The 12340-nt window shown below is 53.2% G+C and overlaps 4 pseudogenes, besides 1 other annotated feature; all 4 read left to right on the forward strand.

Moving 5' to 3' along the window:
- Window positions 1-2486, forward strand: Tc00.1047053510081.11 (annotated as a pseudogene; the record flags this gene model as incomplete).
- Window positions 1-12340: a sequence feature (areas not merged during assembly with more than two copies in the genome that could not be assigned to a particular haplotype).
- Window positions 3404-4375, forward strand: Tc00.1047053510081.21 (annotated as a pseudogene).
- Window positions 6991-9765, forward strand: Tc00.1047053510081.30 (annotated as a pseudogene).
- On the forward strand, window positions 11124-12340 carry Tc00.1047053510081.40 (annotated as a pseudogene; the record flags this gene model as incomplete).

Consider the following 12340-nt stretch of genomic DNA (forward strand, 5'->3'; position numbering starts at 1 on the left):
GCCAACACAGCATCGCGCAGACCTTCTTGACGCCGACAACGAGCCCGGAGTTATTGTGGGCTCCGTGAAGGAGGGACCTCGTGTGCGAATGGCGGCACGAATTCGTGTCTCATCGGCCGGCGACGTTCGAGCGGCGATGGAAACTATCTTCAAAAACTATGAGAAATGCTTTTTCCCCGTGCTGTGTGAAAAGCAGCCAACGCCTGAGCTGGAGGCAATGCCTTCGTATTTGCCCGACAACGTCGTTCCTCCGCTTTACCGCGATGATGGTGAGGCGGAGTTTGCAGATTATATGGATGCAAACTCCCTGACATTTGTCGCCTTGGGAGATGCCGGACGGCCCGCTTTGTGTGGCATTGATGCCGCCGCGCAGCTACACCACGAAGGGGCCCAACGAGCACTGGTGTCGGCAGCAGGAATTGTCTCCAGCATTTGCCGCCGTCGTCTGTGCATTCCCTTTGGAAATTCAGAACTCAGTCAGTTGTTGCGCCGGGCGTACAATACGGAAAAAGGCAACCGCAACAATAGTTTCAATGGTTCTACCGAGACGGTTTTGTTGACTCAAGCCTTTTCGGATGCCGTGTGGGCGGAGGAATCGTTCCATTATTTCTCCATGACTCGTCGTGTTGGCAATATTCTTGGCTCGACCGGAATCGGATCCACCACAAGGGATCTTGCCGTTGACAAGTGGCGTCCTGATCAGGACATCATGGAGTTGCGGGATGAACTCATGATTGCCCGGACCGCGTACGACCACAGGCATTGTGGCTATGAATCCAACAGTCCATTTCAGACATAAAGGAGGAAGGGATGAAGCGCATCAACGCCATTGAGAGCAACCGTGAGGAGGCGCGGGAACGGCAGCTGAGTGTGGTTCGCGAGCGTGCCAAGCATGAGGCGGAGAAGATGGCCAAAGAGCTTGAGCGGAGAGGTGGGGCCACGTTGGACGAACTTGAGAGGACTCTGGAGGCGAAAAAGCGGGAGAGCACTGCTCTGCAGGCCGACCGCGAAAGCCGCAATTGGGAGTACGAGCATAAGCTGGAGAAGATCCGAAAGAAGAAACAGGACGAGGAGAGTGCTTCGGAGAGGTTGCGGCAGGCGATGCAGCAGCCGGAGCAAGGACTCGGCCTACGGCAGAGCGCCATTGGACGAGGGAGCAGCAGCTCGAGATGGTTCAACTTGACAGGGCGAGGGGGCGAGAGGCCATCATGCGGGAGCGGCATTCCTTTCAGGCGATGCGAAAGACCGTCCTGGAGGAGCGCCGCCGCCAGCGGAGGCAGTGGATCCATCAGATTAGAGAAATGAATACAAAATTCCCGGAAACGGTGCGTCCCTTGGCCGAGGAGCGGAAGAAGAACTGCGAGCAGGCGACAGCCAAGGAGGACGCCGCCGAGAGGGCTCTTGCTGCCGACGTCAAAATGATCGAGGAGTGTTTGCCGAGGCTCATTTCCCTTGAAGACATTCCTGTGAACCCGGAGGAAACGGACATCATTCGACGCCAGTTTGACGAGGTCTTCACGCAAGAGGAACAGACATAATTGGCCAGCGCTGAAGAGGAACGGGCCCGCAAGGAGAGGCTGGGACGAGGGCTCGAGGTGTATCGACAGCGTATGCTTGATGATTACGTGGCAAAGAAAAATGGAAAACTGCATGACGTCGAGGCAACGGAACGCCACCTCAGTCCTGTTGTGGATCAGGTGCTGAATTAATTACGCAACGGGGTCTGCGTGACAAAGATACCGAGCAAGGGCAATGCTCGCGGACGCCCATGTTTTCTCTTGGAGGACTGCAAACGTATTCATTTCTGTGATCTGGACCGTCAGGGATTCCCGTTAAATCGCAAACGGCCTCCAGTCACCATGTGGTTACGTGACATCGAAAAAGTTCTCATCGGCCTGTCCACAACCTCATTTGTGAACTACAGCGGCGAGGCACAGCTGGCAACAACACGCCAGGAGGCAGTTTCTGACAATGGGACGCACCGCCATGATCCCACGCAAAACATCACTCCGTCCAGCCTTGGAACAAACAACCACCGCGCATTCGCACTTTTGCTTCGCGGTGGGGAATCATTGGAGGTGGTTTGTGAGACTGACAGCGACTGCGAGGCCTGGCCTGTTGCTCTCAAGCGTCCACTGCATTTGAGGAGTCCTGCGGAAAGGCTTCTTGAGGACCGACGGGGTACGTGAAGAGACGCACGTGCGCAGCCGAGCGATAATGACGTGGAAATGCGGTGGGGCGGCCCACTTGACATTCGCAATATGCGAGGATTTGTTTCTTTTGCCCCCGATGCAGCAACTCTTTGCGGCGAGGATCACATTCCTCCAGCCCTCTTTCTTCGGGTGAAACAGGAGCCGGCTGAAAAGTCTCAAAGGAGCACAATGACCGCCTATGAGGTCCGAGTTTGCTCGGGCCCGGATCTCTTTTGCTCTGGCCGACTTTACGACTACTTGTGCGAAAAGCGTGTCGCTCCGCCTCCGTACTAATGCCGTGGGATCTTTTATTGTTTTTCTCTCTTTTCCCCATGGCTATTTGTGGTTTTCTTGTGTGCTCTTTTGGATGTATTGAGGCGGCTGGTTGGAGAGAGGCTAACTGCCGCACAATTTTGTGTGAAAAGGACTTTTGAACCCCACGTGTTTGGGTCATTAGCGAGTGAAGGGAAGAAAAAAGGAAATGATGGTCACCACCACTACTGCTGCTGCTGCTTCTTTTTTCCTTTTCTCTGCTGCCTGTTTGAAATAGGCTATCCATCATTTCTTGTGGGTGTTCCACACCCTTCTTCTCTTCTTCCTCTGTTTCTGGGTGCGTGTTTTTAGCACCGCCGTTGTGGGGCCGTTGCTTTGCCAACATGCATACGGGGGTGGTGCTCCTTCCCATAGATGTGCCGTGAAAAATATTAATATATTTTCAAATGCGCCGTGTGCTTTTCTGTGTGCGTGAAATGTGGGGCTTAGGCCTCACTCAGGCAGGGGCAATGACACCTTTGCACCATTACGAGGCGGCCGGCGGTGCGGTGCACTAGCACAATAAGCTGTGCGTTCCATAACATACAGAGTATTCGCTACTGTGGGAATCGAACACTTATTTTTTGGTGGAACTACCAGGGCTTATCCACTGGGTGCGGTGCGTTGATTCGGCAAAGGGAACAGAAGGACATCCTCTATGAGGTGTGCCTGTGGAGGGAGAACTGAACTGCCGCCTTGGTGACTATGAAATATTGGTATTTATCTGAAAAGAGGGGGCGCATCGCTGTGCATGACGAGAATTCATTCATACGGACGTGAGGCGGCGGGTGGAGGAGGCCAACGGGCATGGGCAGTACGAGAGCGATGCCATTGTTGCCTGTTGAGATGATTTGGGCAGTGATGATGATGACGATGCGGGCGAACACTCTCAGGTAGAAAAGCTCTTCTCGATGTCAGGATATTAAAGTTGCACGGTAATGTGCCGCAGGTTGACCGGACCTCTTTTTGTGGGTTCTTCCGACACGTCGGTGGAGCTGCTCGGCGTTCCCCAAAAGGGTGTTCTGTTCTGCACAGGCGTGGCTGCCCGAGGATTGTATCCGCCGCGGGCGGAGTGAAGTGTGCGCGGCGATCCTCCGACAGATCCAGCGTGTTGTACTCACCGCACTGGACGGTCAATCCCGCATTGGCAACGTTGGGGACTCTCTGCTGTTCCTCATGCCACACGAGGCAGGATGCATCCCATGCGTGAGGACTCTTTATCGCCAAAGAGAGAGGGATCAGCGGCTCCTTACGGGACATGAGGCGGCAGCAGCAGCAAATGGAAGAATGATAATGCGACTCCTCTCTTTCCACCACCTGACGACGTTGGACCCAAAAGGGGAACCACATGTGAATGCAGAGCACAGCCACTTACTTGTGCACTGTTATTCGACCTGTCGTGAAGCGGGATGGAGCCGTCAATGATTTATCTGGTGAAGATGCGAGCTGGAATGATGATCTCGCACGACTCGCACCGTGTGTGTTCCCATCGTACATGCAGGCGCACGCAGGGCACTCCAGAGAGCCTATAAACCGTTTTCTAAATTTGTGTATGCTCACATTGGTCACGTCGCACACGGTTTCCTTCTTGGCAAGAGACCCGGTGATGTTTGGGCACAACTGCAGAGCTTTATTGGGGAGGACGCGAAGACTGCGAGAGAGGCGTCTTCTCTCGACACACAGGAGGGCAGAAGACGGTGCGATGTCTTTTGAGGTTGGATGCGACTGCAGTTTGCGGTGCGTCACGATGATTGGCCGCGAGGTGTGATTGTGCGGAGGCAGCGCCGTGCGACGTGTAGTACTGCTGGGCGGGGAATTGGACGGAGGCTGGCACGGAGTGAAGGGAGGAGTGACACACCCAAGAAGCAAGAGGCCAATGTTGCAGTGACGTTGGTGAAGTGTTTTCCATGGGATGAGCTGAGAGGCTTCTCCCATGGCGCTTAGATTTGCCCGCGCCAGCCCGTGTTTTCTATCTTTTTGGCTCCACAGAGTGTCCAGGCTCTTGATTTTTGTTTGCTTGGCACTCCTCCACCATGGGAGTCAACGAACCACGACGAACTATCGGGATGCCAAACCCACGGGAATCGTGGGCTTCAGCGTGGTCAATCTGGATCAGTGAGCGGAGACCTGCGGCACCTCATTCTGCGGTGAGTATCTCACGCACTGTCACGGGTATCGGCGCCTGTGTGTGTCTGCCCCATGACCGGCATTTGTATGGCGCACGCCCTTTGCAAGGCTGAGGGAAAGGGCGGGAATCCCCACTGGCACGTGTCCGCAGTCATAATGCGTAAATTTTGGACTTGTTTGTGCGGCAAGGCAGCAAGGTCGCTCAGGAGACGCAGCATAGACTGGGAGTACACTTTCTAGCGGCGCGTGCTTGGTGACTACCGAGGCGAATGCCCCAAAGGGACGTATGTGGGTGAAGCAGATGCACTGGATATGCGCAATGCCATGCCTCGTGACAGGGAGCGAGGGATGAGTAGCGTGATTCCTCCTGCCATGGACCTGTCAACTTTTGAGCAATTGGAGTGAAGCTAAGTGGACAAGCGTGTGTTTCTTCACCTTCTTGCGGGAGGACGCGCAGAGGTTGGATTTCTTTTGTTACTTTGTTGTCACGGTGCCTACGGCGACGTTAATGGGGGGTTTGTTCTCCAGGGGCATTCATTGTGCGATTTGTGCGTGTTCGGTGTCCAACGCTTTCAGCACCGCCGAATATGGTGTTGCGCAGGATCGGAATACATGGATGTGCGAGAGCATTGTGTCGCTCGCTCGTAATAACACATACGCACAGTTTCAGTGAGTCTGATACGTCACGTTCTTCGGAACGGTCGAAATCACTTGTGGGACGTCACTTAATTTGCGGCATCGGGACAGCGATGGAAAATGGAGAGATATGCCGAGAACGTAATGCCACTCCGTGATGCCGCAGGCTGGCGGCGACAAGGATCAGGGAGCCTCTACCCAACATTGAGAATTGTGCGGCACTCTGATGATCCGGTTTTGCGCTTTTGGAACTCCTGATGTAGTGTGCACCGTGTGGGCCTTTTTGCTGCGGATATGCAGAAGGTTGATGTGGGGTGGAATTATTGTTGAGGGCAGCACGGACGCCGCAAAGCCTTTATGGGAGGGAATGCGTACTGTTATTTCGTGCTTCCTGGCCTGCGTTGTCGCACTCATGCTGTGAGTGCGGATGGCCACAGTAGTGGAGCTGAATACGGTTCAATGTGTGTTGCTCACTGGGACTGCGCGACACATGTTTTTTGTTGGGCTTCCCAAAAAGAGGGGCGCATCGCCGTTGCGTGATTCCCGCGGCAGTCCATTACCCTGCGACTGTGCGTGCCGCCGTCCGCTGCGCCACTGCGCCGCCGCAAGCCTTTGTCTTTGTGAGAAATGGGGAGCGTGACTGCTGTGGCGGTGGTCGAATTTTCTTGAATTGGTGCTTTTGGTGATCTCACCTAGAGCGCCGAGCAGCGAGGGGCCGCACACGCCCAGGAGGCGGGAGTGTGTGCTGCAACCGCACCTGCGATTTGTAGTTGGGATGTGGCATGTTTCTTTGGTATTTTTACTTTTGGTGATATGCGGGGCAGCGGTGTGTTGGCGTGTGCGGGCTGCTCATGGCTGCTGGTGTTGTCTTTCCTGCTGTTCTCCCGCTCAACTCCTTTGCGTGCGACGGAACAAACGTTTTTGCGGGCTTGTGGTGGGGCCGCGTTATTGTTTGGAAAAAAAGACCTTCTGCAGGCATAATGAGACTGTCGCCCGTGCCACACGAGGCAGCGGGGTATTTCCTGGGACTTATTGGCGGGGTGGCGCCGCACCCATGCGGTGTGGTAGTTTTGTATTCCGCAATGCACGGTGAGGGGGATGTGCGGTGACAACTTCCTCCAGTGGGGCGACACGAGCAGCACGGGGAGCGGAACGGAGGAGTGGTGGCTGCGTGCTTCCAAGTGATATGTGAATGGCGAATGCAACATGAAGGGCAGCGTCGCGGCACTCTTTTGCCATGCACACCGCAGATATTTTCCATAAAGCATGCAAGTTACACTCTTTTCTGTTGTGTGGGGGATTACCGTGATGCATCGCTGTTGTGGAGTGTATGTGTGATTTTGGGTGTGGCTGTTGCTGCACCGAATTTACTTTTTATTTTGTGTGTTAGGGGCTATGTGACCACGTCCTCTTGCAAAGTGTGTGCGGTGACGGCGGTGCCACACGGGTGCGGGACCGTGGCGAGCGGAATGCGTGGAAGAACCCTCCGCGCGCACCACGTTGTTGTTGTTTGCTCTCACCAACACTGTGCTGGGTGGATGGCACCCACTTTCAGGCGTTGTAGTGGTCCTCGTGCATGTGGTGTGCCTTCACAAAATGTGAGTGACTCTCTTTTTTTGGCTGCGAGTCATTTCTGTGAATGTTGTTTCCCTCTCATCATTATTTTGGTTGTTGGCTAGTGTTGTGCTGTAACTCAATCCAACTAATAAAACAAGGAGAAACAATGCCTGGTTGGCCCATGAGAGTGCAAGGTGGCAATGCCGAGAGTCAAGCGTCTGCTGTGCCGCAGGGGTTTGAGAGTGGTACAGACCAACCCGTTGCGACTCGCAGAAGAGCGGAGGAAGTGCGGCGACCGCAGTGGACACTTTTGAGTCGGGTGGAAGATGTAATGCTGAAGGGAAGCACTAGCAGGACCAAAATGAAGCTGAGTGATTTCCTTTGGAATTATGTTGGCGGCAGGGCGGCCGTTGATGAGGACTACAATGTGACGATGGAGATGTTTGTTCAGGATCCGGATGATTACGTACAAGACAAACAACTTCTTGAAGTGATTCTTAATTTAGCTGCGTACAGAGAGCTGGAGGCTATTTATAAACTTCATTGCGAGGGTGTATTCTTTCTCTGGCAGTGGAACATCCATGAAAGAAAGGATACGGCCACTCCTTTTGCAAGGGGAAAACTAAACGCAGCTCTTTACCAGGTGCTGACAGAAGAGAGGCGTGAGGCGGAAGAAAGGCGTGAGACGAATGAAAGAAAAGTGCGGCAGCAAAAAGTAGAATTGACCATTACCACCACGATCAAAGATGTGCTATTTAGAGGAAGAGTTCGCGTCATGGAAATGCAATTGAATGATTTTCTTGTGATGGAGTTGGGCGGCATGGGCGTATTGCCCACCAATCAGAATGTCTTGCTGAAGGAGTTTATAAAGGATTCTGCGAGGTATATTCGCGATACGTTTTTACTGCACGATATAAAGGCATCCGATCGTCACAAGAGGATGGAGAGGGCTGTAAGGGAGGAAATGGATATGGAGGAAGACGCAGACGACCTTTGCGAGAAAGGTGTGGACAATCTACTGAAGTGGTCATTAGCTGCTGAGGAGGTAAAAAGAGGTGTTCATTGCATCACTGAACAGGTTTTGGATGCAAACTTCATTGAATTGATGAGCTCAATGACGATGAGTGCGCCGATTAAACTGGAGGGAGTGTACGAGTCTGTGTACAATGCGAGGTGGCATCATGTCATGGAAGTTCCTGACGGCGAGGGGATGGGAATGTATGTGAGGGAGGGGAAACCACAGCAGTCATGGACGTACATGGCAGTTGGCCAAACTGTTGAAAAGGATGATGGTGTGCAGCAATCCGGTGCACCGCGTCCCAGGCTGATGGTGCTCACCTCGGTCAAGGGATGGCCGTACTCGTGGAATCTGAAGGGAGTGGTATCCACTCGTGACTGCTATGTGAACTGTGAGGTGGATCGAGCGTGGCAGATCGTCAAGGGCGATCTCACCGAGTGGTTCAGCAGTCACCGTCGGACCTACATTAAGCCCAAGCAGCGTGTGTTGATTGGGACGGCCGGTATCGGGAAGTCGATGAATGCCGGTTCGTACCTCCTCTACCAGCTGCTGCAATACGATGTCGAGCAGCTCCCAATGGTTGCGTACGTTATTGGGAGTCGATCATTCCTGTTTGACAAGGTCACAAAAACGGTGTCAGTGTACATGGGCGACCCCAGGATTGAGAATGTTGTAAAAAATTTTTCTTTGCGTGGGGTTAAAGGGTATTGTATCTACGATGCGGCATTGGCATTTTATCTACCGGCTGCTGGTTTGCCTTGCAGGGGATGGGGCATGATTGTGGTGACACCACCAGAAAAAAAAGAATATGAACGGTGGACAGAGAAAATAGATGCTACTGCAATCGTAACGAATTGTCCCGAAGAAAACGATGTGAGGGCAATGTGCATTTGGATGAAGCGCAATCGGCCCCTGCAGGAGCAAGCGGAATACTGGAGGGAGGTGAGGGGTCGCATGAATAACGTGGGACCAATTCTCCGCTCCATCTTTGGCAAACAGGCATATGATGACCGCATTAAAGCGTGTCAGCAGGCCGTGGATGGGTCGACCGCCTCGGAATTGGAGCGTTACTTGCGTATTGGCTGCTGTTACTCGTCCAATGACAGTGACTTGTCTCGAAAGCTTGTGAGGGTTGTCCGAGTACGACGAGGAAACAGCATTGAATTGCCTCTGACTGTACTGATATCTCCCCATCTCGAACGTGAAATTCTGTCCCGGTTGGAGAATGAAATGAAGCAGTCCGATTTTATTTTTTTCGTTCTGAGGTTCTGGGATTATGTCCCACCATATCTTATTGAAAGGCATGCCGTATCTGCATTTTTGAATGAGGATTTCCTGCGTGCGATAAGACTCAAAATCAAGGAACTGAGGCCACCAGGACGAGGTGAGCCACACAACTGTGCGCTGAAAGAGCACTCAGACAAGAGCTTCACCAGAAAAGAGGTTCTACCGCCGCCCGAACGCCTTTCCAATCCGGTTGCTATGGACCACTGGGTGCTGTATGAGCCCAAAGTCCAAAACTTTCCGCTAGTGGACGGCTTTTTCTTCGTGGACACAAATCCGAAGACGCTGGTTGGGCTGCGGATGACTACGGCGGGTGAGCACCGCACGACAACCAGGACTGTGCGGCAGTTCACTGAGTGCCTGGCGGCATATTTTAATGGTTGGGAGGAATCATCCCGAGACATGTCGTGGGAGTTTATTTATGTGCAGCACGCAGACAGCACGCCGATGACTGGCTGGCAGAGATGTGATGTCGACAATTCCAATAATGTGAGCCGCGCTGAAAACCGAGAGATTGCGGTGTTCTGGGAGGAAGAGGTGCACCAGTACATAGCAGCAATATCGTCGGACGATGCCAGAAGGGACGAAGCTCTCTGAGGTGAGGAAAAACGAAATAGGAGGACGAATTGGGGAATGAAAGGGGTAGTTTTGATTTCTGGTAAAAAAATATTGTGGGATTTATATATTTTTGGATACTTTTTTGTGTGCATACGGTGCGGATGCACCAGCACCAGGCGACAGTATATCGCACAGATTTCAGAACTGTCCAACGCTATCGAACATAACAGTGGCAGAATAAATTAGGGGGGGGGGGGGGGGAGTGGGGTTGTTTGGTTTCTGGTGAAAAAAATTGGGTGATTTCTATATAGTGTGTTTATTGTGTGTGTGTGTGTACGAGGCGTAATTGTAGAATTGCCCCGGTATGAGGGAATCATTGTGGCTGGTGGTGTCACGGCGTTACCGCATTGTCCATTTTCTTCTATTGTGTTCTAAGGCCCATCACTAACAGAACCGTCTTTAAGGGATGGAGGGAGAATAAGTTCTATTGAGGAAACAGTGTGCTCCGTGTGACCGCATGGAGTGAGGCGCCGCGTCATGGGTGGAAGAGGATCCGCTTCCGCGTGTGGCTCTTTGGGTGATTGCTTGCTCCGTGTGCGTTGTGTTGGCTGCTGGGCTGTGGCCTTATCCCGTTGTCCGTGGGATTGAACTGGAGGCGATGGTGGCGGTGGGTCACTTCTTCTCCTCGCCCATTGGTGTGTGGCTGCTGGCGGTGTGTGCCTTCCTTTTGTGGAGGGCCGAACCCTCTCGTCCGCGGACTGGCAGCACTGCGATGGTGCGTTTGCGATGGCTGGTGTGGAGTTGCCGGCCAGCGCGAGGACCGTGGCGGTGCTTTTCCCGCCCGCAATTTGTTTCTTTTGTGTGTTTGCGCTGCTTCTTGCTTTTTTCCCTTGTCACCATTTTCTCCTGAGTTCCTGCGTGGAGTGGCCGCATGCTCACGGGACATGTTGATTGTGAGTGCGTCTTGACGGCATCCATTCATTTCTCTCCGCCTGTCTGTCTGTCATTCCCTGTTGGGTTTGGCGTGTTGCACCGCGTGAGGGCTGGCCCGCACACACCGACGGCCCGCCGTGGCTTGCCGTGTTGATGCTCTTTTCTGTGTGCGATGGTTCTCCGTGCTGTCCCTTCCGGATTGTCTTGTGTCCCTCTCTTTGCGTGGGTGCTCTGCTCTAACCCCCGCCGACGTGTCTGATGTATTGCCGCTGTTGTCGCCTTCTCCACTTATTGGGCACAAACACGCTAGGAAGGAAGGAAAGCAAGCGCTAATCGCTACTGTGAAATTCAAAGGCACTGAAAGGACCAACAGCAAACACACACATATTTACATGCTCTCACGTGTTGCTGCAGATAAGGCACCCCGCACACACCACCGTCGCCGCGTGACCGGATCCAGCGGAAGGAGGAGGGAAGGAAGAGAGAGTGAGCCGCAGAGGCCCAACATGTCTCGGCGTGTGTTTGCTTCCGTGGTGCTGCTCCTCCTCGTCGTGACGTTGTGCTGCAGTGGAGCTACGACCGCTCAGGTGGAAAAGGCCACTGAAGCTTCAACTTCTGGGTCGGCATTGACGGGTGCCATTGCTGGAGAGGGGAGTGCTTCAGGGGGTGTTGAGGGGCTGCAACGGGTTGATTTATTTATGCCGCAGACGACGCAGGTACTGTCGAATAACGGGACTAACTCAAGTCGGAGGAATTCATTTTGTTTCACCCTCTCTCGTCAGTGCTGGTGGAGTGATTGCTGCTTTCGCCGAGGGTCACATGAATGCCGAATATCAAGATGGTCAATCAACTAAGCCGTCTTCTGATGTTGTTGCGGAGTACATCGACTCTGCGTGGAATTGGTCCACTCTTGTTGAAGAGGTCAAAAAGGAAGGATGGAGTGCACACACTGTGCTTGGTGCAAAGGGGGGAAAGGAGAGTTTTGATGTTGTGCTCCGCCCCACAACAATCGCAAGGGACAACAAGGTGTTTCTTCTTACGGGAAGCTCTGATTTGTTCCACATAAATGGTGGTTGGATTCATGACGGCTGGGAGCTGAAACTGGTAGTTGGTGAGGTCACGAATTCTACGGGTGGCAAGCTGAGTGAACGTATCAAATGGGGCGAAATCAAGTCCCCGTTGAACAAGAATACTTTAGCTGCTCACAAAGGCGAATTGAAGGAGTTTGTTGCCGCTGGTGGCTCAGGTGTTCTGATGGAGGACGGCACCATTGTGTTTCCACTGATGGCGAAGAGCGGAAAAGGTGTCGTTTACTCCATGATTATTCACTCGACGGACAACGGCAGTACCTGGTCGCTCTCTGAGGGCATTTCTCATCCGAAATGCTTTGCACCCCGCATCACCGAGTGGGAGGGATCACTTCTCATGATTGTTGACTGCGAGGATGGCCAGAGGGTGTACGAGTCGCGTGACATGGGGAAAACGTGGACGGAGGCCATCGGGACACTTCCAGGCGTGTGGGTCAACTCCCAATTATTTTTTCGGGATCTGAGCTTGCGTGTGGATGCCCTCATCACCGTGACCATTGGGGGAAGGAAGGTCATGCTGTACACTCAGAGAGGGAACTTCTCGGGGAAAAATAAGGCCACTGCGCTCTACCTTTGGGTGACGGAAAACAACCGTACGTTTTTTGTTGGACCAGTTGGCATGGGCAATGCTGGGG

This window comes from Trypanosoma cruzi, genomic scaffold (assembly GCF_000209065.1).
Source record: "Trypanosoma cruzi strain CL Brener 1047053516603 genomic scaffold, whole genome shotgun sequence".
Classification (NCBI taxonomy): Eukaryota; Euglenozoa; class Kinetoplastea; order Trypanosomatida; family Trypanosomatidae; genus Trypanosoma; species Trypanosoma cruzi.